This window comes from Salvelinus sp. IW2-2015, linkage group LG3 (genome assembly GCF_002910315.2).
Source record: "Salvelinus sp. IW2-2015 linkage group LG3, ASM291031v2, whole genome shotgun sequence".
In the NCBI taxonomy this organism is placed as follows: Eukaryota; Metazoa; Chordata; class Actinopteri; order Salmoniformes; family Salmonidae; genus Salvelinus; species Salvelinus sp. IW2-2015.
In genome coordinates, this window is record NC_036840.1 from 24289679 (window position 1) to 24298464 (window position 8786).

The following is an 8786-nucleotide window of genomic DNA, read 5'->3' on the forward strand; positions in this document are numbered from 1 at the left end:
AGAGAGAGATGTCCTCTATCTCTCCACTTTCTGCTGTGGTTGTAGTCTTCATCTATTCTCCATCTTTCTCTGTGGTTTGGTAGCTGCTTCCCTCTATCTCTACAGCTTTCTCTGTGGTTGTATCTATCATCCTCTAATTCTCATTTTCTCTGTGGTTGTAGTCTATCTGCCTATCTCTCTCAATTTTCGCTCGTGTGTTTTGTATGCTCTATCTCATATCCTCTCCTTCTTTCTCTGTGGTTTGTACTCTACTAGTTCCTATTCTTCCATCTGTTTCTCTGTGGTTGTAGCTCTATCCCCTATACTCTCGTCGACATATTTCTCTTGTGGTTGTAATCTTACTCTCTATCCCTTCCTGTTTTCTCTGTGGATTGTATCTCTATCCTCTATCTTCATCTTTCTCTGTGGTTGAATTCTATCAGGTCTATCTCTCATCTTCTCTTCCTCGTGGTTGTAGCTCTATTCTCTTATCCAATCTGTCTTTCTCTGTGGGTTGTAGTCTTCTCCCTTATCTCTCTCATTTCTTCCTGTGGTTGTACTCTTTTCCTCTAGTCTCCTGCATCTTTTCTCTGTGGTTGTAGCTCTATCCTTATCTCTTCGCGATCTTTTCTGTGGTTGTAGCTCTATTCCAGTTCTATCTCTGCCATCTTTCTCTGTGGTTGTAGCTCTATCCTCTAATCTGCCATCTTTCTCTGTGGTTGTAGCTTCACCTCTATCGTGCTATATTCTTATCTCTGTGGTTGTAGCTCTATTCCTCTAGAATCTCTCCATCTTGTCTAATGTGCGTTGTAGCTCTATCCCTTATCTCTCATCTTTCTCTGTGGTTGTATCCTATTCTCTATCCATCTGTTTTCCGTGGTTTTAGCTCTATCCTCTATTCTCCATCTTTCTCCGTGGTTGTATCTCTTTATTCTATCCTCTGTCTTTCTCTGTGGTTGTACGCTCATCCCCTCTATCCTCTCCAAGAATTCCCCCCCTTTTCCCTTCCCCCCTTTTCCTGTTTGGGGGGTTTGGGTTTTAAAATCCTTCCTTATCCCTTCTATCTCTCCATCTTTCTCTGGGTTACACTCTTATATCCCCCTGTCTTTCTCTGTGGTTGTACTCTCTCCCTCGTTATCTCTCCATCTTTCTCTGTGGTTGGTAGCTTATCCTCTATCTCTCCATCTTTCTCTGTGGTTGTAGCTGCTATTCCTCTCTCCCATCTGTCTTTCTTTCTATGTGTTGTAGCTCTATCCTCTATCTCTCCATCTTTCTTGTGGTTGTATCTTATTATTTATCCCTCTGTCTTTCTCTGTGGTTGTCGCTTATCCTCATCTCTCATTTTCTCTGTGGTTGTAGTCTTCCTCTATCTTCCATCTTTCTCTGTGGTTGTAGCTCTATCCTCTATCTCTCCATTTTCTCTGTGTTGTAGCTCTATCCCTGCTGTATTCTCTGGTTGTATCCTCATCTCACTTCCCTCTGTTGTCCTAGCTTACATCCCACTCATATCTCTCTCTCTCTCTCTCGTCTCTCTCTCTCTCTCTCTCTCATCTCTCTCTCTCTGTTGGCCTTCTCTCCCTCCTTGGCCCTGTCTCTCTCTCTCCTCCCTCTCTCCTCCCCTGTCTCTCTTTCTCTCTCTCCGTTTGGCCTCTCTCTCTTCTCTCTCAATTCAAGTTCAATTCAAGGGCTTATTAGGAATGGGAAACATATGAAACATGTTCCAAAGTAAGTGAAATAGACAATATAAAAAGCTGAACAAACAATAAAAGTTATGAACATTACAGTATTTAAATACTGTTGGCAACTAATTCGGGAACCTTGATGAAATTTGCAAAATCTATACCACAAACTCGACAACCCATGATCAATGCTTAATTTTTTTCCCATTGCTTGGATATAATACACATAAAGTAAATACTGTACAGAAAGTGACACAACTTAACATCAAGTTATTCACATTTAAAATGCAATTCACACAAATTTAAACTCCCTTGAAAAAAATTTGGGAAAAAAAAAAAAAAAAAAAAAAACTTGGTTTCCCCTATTCAAAATCTTTTTTTCATTTATCAATGATCCTAACTATCAAATTGATACAACTGCTCAAAATGATAAGTACGTGTGCGTTTACTCTTAAGCAAGTTTTACGGAGACTGACTACACATATTCCATGTTAGATCATAAGTTTCAGAGAAACGAGATCCATTGACACCAATACCGTGGAACATGAACCAATTGGCTACATTATCTATGTATATTTCATCATCATTCTTTATCAGAACTGTTCTATGGTCCCAGTACCACTTTTCAAGAACCATGTTTTCAGATTTGACATTACTGTACACCAACGCCACTTTATTAGGTACACCTATCTAGTACTGGGTAGGACCCCCTTTTGCCGCCACAACAGCCTGAATTATTCACGGTGTTGGTACGTTAAGAGATGCCCTTCTGCACACCACTGTTTTAAAAAACAGCTGTTATGTGAGCAATTGTGGCCTTTCTGTTAGCTTGAATGAGTTGGGACATTCTCCTCTGACCTCTCCATTAACAAGGTGGTTTTGCCCACAGAACTGCCACTCACTGAATGTGTTTTTTTTATCGCACCATTCTCTGTAAACTCTAGAGACTGTGTGCGTAAAAAATCCAGGAAGCAGCTGTTTCTGAGATGCTGGAATCCCCATCAACAATCAGCATCAACAATCATACCACGGTCAAAGTTGGCTTAGATTACGCATCTTACCCGTTCTAATGTTTGGTCAAACAACAGCTAAAGCTCTCTACTCTATATACTCTATATATTGAGTTGCAGGCAGCCACATGATTCGCTGTTKGAATGTAACCTTCCTTGATGAGCTAAATCAGGTCTGTAGAGCTGATGGCATGACCTATGTCATTGTGTGGGATAATGTCAGGTTCCACCATGCTCAAATGGTGCAAGCATGGTTTCATGCTTACCTCCATACTCTCCTTTCCTTAACCCGATTGAGGATTTTTTCTCCACTTGGAGGTGGAAGAGTATATGATAGGCGCCCTCACGAACAAGCCACCCTTCTCCAGGCCATGGATGACGCATGCAATGACATCACGGCAGACCAGTGTCAGGCCTGGATTCGCCATGCCCGAAGATTCTTCCCAAGATGTTTGGCTAATGAAAACATCCACTGTGATCTGGATGAGAACCTGTGGCCAAATCCACAAGACAGGGTTGAGGGAAATATAGAAGTACAGTAATCAATCTTTTGTTTTTCTTTTTACGGTAAGGCAGGTGAGGAACACTGCAGTTGACCTTTAACTGTTTTTTCTTTTTTTGTTGCTAATTACTTTAGCTTTGATTCAAAGTAACCTATGTTGTGATTTTATTGTATTTCATCAATAAATGTCATATTTTGWTCAATGATTCCACTGTGTCTGTAGTATTCTCTCTACTACTTATTTTACAGTGATGTATTTACATGGAGTAGCATAATGAAACATGTATCACATATTTTGTACGACAATATTTAATGATTGTACGAACAACTACACAGTGAAACTATCGGTATCTTGTGTGTGGGTGATCTAAATGAATGTTCCTATGGTATTTCATGATAAATTAGTTATTTGAACCAATGATTTCTTTAAAGATATGAATGCACAATGCAATTTATTGAACATTGGACAGCCTGTGTTACAAGTGATGACTGTTTTGAGTTTTGTGTCTAGAGTTTTGAAAAATGACCACAAGGTTCTGAAATTAGTGCCAAAGTGATTGTTAAAAACTGTAAACATTTCACTCACAGAAGTTCCAAAAGAATAAAGACATTACAAATGTCATATTATGTATATATACAGTGTTGTAACGATGTACAAATGGTTAAAGTACAAAAAGGAAAATAAATAAGCATAAATACAGGTTGCATTTACAATGCTGTTTGTTCTTTACTGGTTGACCTTTTCTTATGGCAACAGGTCACACATCTTGCTACTGTGATGCACACTGTGGTATTTCACCCAGTAGATATGGGAGTTTATCAAAATTGGGTTTGTTTTCAAATTCTTTGTGGATCTGTGTAATCTGAGGGAAGTATGAGTCTCTACTATGGTCATACATTGGGCAGGAGGTTAGGAAGTGCAGCTCAGTTTCCACCRCATTTTGTGTGCAGTGTGCWCATAGCCTGTCTTCTCTTGAGAGCCAGGTCTGCCTACGGCGGCCTTTCTCAATAGCAAGGCTATGCTCACTGAGTCTSTACATAGTCAAAGCTTTCCTTAGTTTTGGGTCAGTCACAGTGGTCAGGTATTCTGCCACTGTGTACTCTCTGTTTAGGGCCAAATAGAATTCTAGTTTGCTCAGTTTTTTCTTTCCAATGTGTCAAGTAATTTTTTTTTGTTTTCTCATGATTTGTTTGGGTCTAATTGTGTTGCTGTCCTGGGACTCTGTGCGGTGTGTTTGTGTTGGTGAACAGACCCCAGACCTCACAACCATAAAGGGCAATGGGTTCTACAACTGATTCAAGTATTTTTTGCCAGATCCTAATTGGCATGTCGAATTTTATGTTCCTTTTGATTGCATAGATTGCCCTTCTTGCCTTGTCTCTCAGATCGTTCACAGCTTTGTGGAAGTTTCCTGTGGCGCTGATGTTTAGGCCAAGGTATGTATAGTTTTTTGTGTGCTCTAGGGCAATGTTGTCTAGATGGAATTTGTATTTGTGGTCCTGGCAACTGGACTTTTTTTGAAACACCATTATTTTTGTCTTACTGAGATTTACTGTCAGGGCCCAGGTCTGACAGAATCTTTGCAGAAGATCTAGGTACTGCTGTAGGCCCTCCTTGGTTGGTGACAGAAGCACCAGATCATCAGCCAACAGTAGACCTTTGACTTCAGATTCTAGTAGGGTGAGGCCGGGTGCTGCAGACTGTTCTAGTGCCCTCGCCAATTTGTTCATATATATGTTGAAGAGGGTGGAGCTTAAGCTGCATCCCTGTCTCATCCCACGGCCCTGTGGGAAGAAATGTGTGTGTTTTTTACATGTTTTAACTGCACACTTGTTGTTTGTGTACATGGATTTTATAATGTTGTATGTTTCCCCCCCCCAACACCACTTTCCATCAATTTGTATAGCAGACCCTAAAGCCAGATTGAGTCGAAGGCTTTTTTGAAATCAACAAAGCATGAGAAGACTTTGCCTTTGTTTTGGTTGGTTTGTTTGTCAATTAGGGTGTGCAGGGTGAATACGTGGTCTGTCGTACGATAATTTCTCTCTTACATCTCTCCTCTCTGTACAATTACACATCATCCAAACATACCCATCCCACTCCAAAAGAGAATATCAACATAAATACACACACACACACGCACAACGGGGGCTATGTATTGAGTGAGTGCAGCAGGACTCAGGTGTTGGATTTGGAGGTAAGTGCGAGGGAAGGGGTGGTGAGGGAAGGTGAGGGGAGCAGGCTCAAGACTTTCCCCCTCCTGCCCCCTATCCACCCCCCCACAGCAGGCGATGTGTGTGTGTGTGAGAGAGAGAGAGAGAGAGAGAGACTGTCAAAGGTGTGTACGGGAGGAGAAGTCAGGTGCAGGAGAGCAGAGTGTAGTGAACAGGCGCACTTTAATTCCGTTCCAAAATACACAGCACATAAAAACAATAACGTGCCAAAAACACGGAACATGTCAAAAGTAAAGCGCCCGACAATAATCCACAATACCAAACAAACAATTACACACAAAGACATGATGGGAAACAGAGGGCTAAATACATGTAATATGATTAGGGAATGAAAACCAGGTGTGTATGGAACAAGACAAAACAAATGGATGTATGAAAAATGGAGCGGCGATGCCTAGAAAGCCGGTGACGTCGATCGCCGAACGCCGCCCGAACAAGGAGAGGAGCCGACTTCGGCGGAAGCCGTGACTGAGACAGAGAGATGTGTGAATACACACAAACACAGGCCTTCCTCTCCTTCCCGCCCACAGAGCCTTGGCAGTCACATCACATGGTGTAGGACAGATTTAGAACACACAGCGCTCTCTGAAGGGCTTCGCTGTGCATTGATTGTGAGCTCACAGAACGGAGCCTTGCTTCAATGYAACACCATGATGAAAGACCAGTGGTAAAGAGATATGTTCTTTCTGAAACACTCTCTCTTACTTCCTGTCCCCAACTCAACTGGTATCCTATTCCCTGTTTAGATTAGTACTTCTGACACCCTATTCCCCACAGTGAACATCTTTGGACTATGTTTGCGTACTCCCTATAATATTGCAGTGCACTACTTTTGACCAGAGATGACACCCTATTCTCAACGTGGTGCGCTATAGCCCTGGTCAACAGTAGTGCACTATTCGGGGAGTCGGATGTCAATTGAGACGCAGCCCCAGTCGCTCTGGCCAGCCTCCAGGAGCGGTGAAAGCTGGGTAATGGAGTCTCTCTCACCTGGCGGTGTCAGGTGATAAACTGAGGGACCGGAACAGATAGATAATAGTCTGGTCTCTGTGTGTGTGTGTGTGTGTATGTGTGTTTGTTTGTGTGTGTATGTTTGTGTGTGTATATGTTTGTGTGTGTGTGTGTGTGTGTGTGAAAGGTGAGGGACTGGAATTGGGCTATTTTGTGCGACCCAAATTGCGAGGGTAACCTTGAGAAGTTCAGGTGCATGCTGGGAGAGAGATAGAAATGGAACGAGGGAGGAAAGGAGAGAGGGAGGGTTAGAGGGAGGGATCACTGTGGCAGTGGTTACCCTGTAGCTGATTTCACTTGTTTTCAGAGTTCTGCTTTTCTCCGCATGGACCTCTGGTGATTGTGGCCTGTTACGGATCTCTCTCTGTGTGTGTGTGTGTGTGTTTCTCTCTCTTTCTTTCTTTCTCTCTCTCTCTCTCTCTCTCTCCCTGTGCGACTGTGCAGAGAGGTTCTGGTTGTGCGAGCAGCTGTCTTTGTTAGGTCTCTGATTAGCAATCATGAGGCATTGTGTGTGATTTCCCAGGGTGTGTTTGTGTCATTGTTCTGGCTGGGTGGCAGGGCTGGTTGTTCTGGACTGGGACTGAGACGTACATGGCTGAGTGGCAGGGCTGGTCGTTCTGGACTGGGACTGAGARGTACATGYCTGAGTGGCAGGGCTGGTCGTTCTGGACTGGGACTGAGAAGTATGTGGCTGGATGGCAGCACTGGTTGCGGAGGTTTGTCACTGACTGGCACACACAGATGGATGTGTGTGAGTCAGTGGTAGGGATTTGGTGTGTGTTTGACAGTGACTAAGGTATATGCTTGTGAATGTGTGTCTGTTTGTGTGTCCAACTGTGCGTTTTAGTGTGTGTTTGCGTTGTGTGTCAGACACATTTCGGTTGAATGCATTCAGTTGTGAAACTAACTAGGTATCCCCCTTTCCTTTCCCACTCTGTTACCCCTCTCTGCAGTGCTGTGGAGCCTGATATTGCCGGCTGTGTCCTGGTTTGTGTACGCTGAGCACTATTTAGGATATTCATTATTAATGGACACTGGCCTAATTCACAGTCCTGGATTGGGCTTTCTATCCCAAAAGAGAGCTACTGTATTCAGCCTGCATACACACACTACCCCCCTCTGTTTCTCTACCTCTCTTTCACCCACCCCCCCCTCTGTTTCTCTCCCTATCTCTCTCTCACTCCCCATTTCCAGCATTCTCTCACTGAATCTTTTCCCTCTCTTCCTTTCCTTCCATCTCTTTTGATCTATCCCTCCAGCTCTCTCTACTTCACTCCATCCCTCCCTCTCTCTCTCCCTCTTTCCATCCCTTTTCCGTCTGTCTCTCTCTGTATGTGTAGTCATGTGGCATCGGCCACTGTCACAGCAGAGGGGAGACTGAGTCTGTTACAGCCTCATCAGCTGGTAATCAACACAGTTCATTAAGCCCACCAGGCGCCGTCCTCTTCCTCTCGCATGGCCAGGCACACCAAAGCCTGTATRCGTAAAGCATCTCAGATTAAGATTGCTGATCCAGGATCAGTTCCACCCTGTCCGTGCATGCACMCTTATTCATTATGAACTAAGAGGCTAAACTGATCCTAGATCAGCACTCATAATCTGAGAACTTACACTACATGACCAAAAGTATGTGGACACCTGCTCGTCGAACATCTCATTCCAAAATCATGGGCACTAATATGGAGTTGATTCCCCCCTTTCCTGCTACAACAGCCTCAACTCTTCTGGAAAGGCTTTRRACTAGATGTTGGAACARTGCTGCAGGGACTTGCTTCCATTCAGCCACAAGAGCATTGGTGAAGTCGGGCGATTCGGCCTGGCTCGTAGTCGGCGTTCCAATTCATCCCAATGTTGTTCGATGGGGTTGAGGTCAGGGCTCTGTGCAGGCCAGTCAAGTTCTTCCACACCGATCWTGACAATCCWTTTKTGTATGGACCTCGCTTTGTGCACGGGGGCATTGTCATGCTGAAACAGGAAAGGGCCTTCCCCAAACTGTTGCCACAAAGTTGGAAGGACAGAATCATCTAGAATGTCATAGTATGCTGCAGCGTTAAGATTTCCCTTCACTGGAACTAAGGGGCCCGAACCATGAAAAACAGCCCCAGACCATTATTCCTCCTCCACCAAACTTTACAGTTGGCACTATGCATTGGGGCAGGTAGCATTCTCCTGGAATCCGCCAAACCCAGATTTGTCCGTCGGGCTGCCAGATGGTGAAGCGTGACTCATCACTCCAGAGAATGCCTTTCCAATGCTCCAGAGTCCAATAGCGGCGAGCTTTACACCACTCCAGCTGACACTTGGCATTGCGCATGGTGATCTTAGGCTTGTGTCTAGCTGCTCGGCCATGGAAACCCATTTCATGAAACT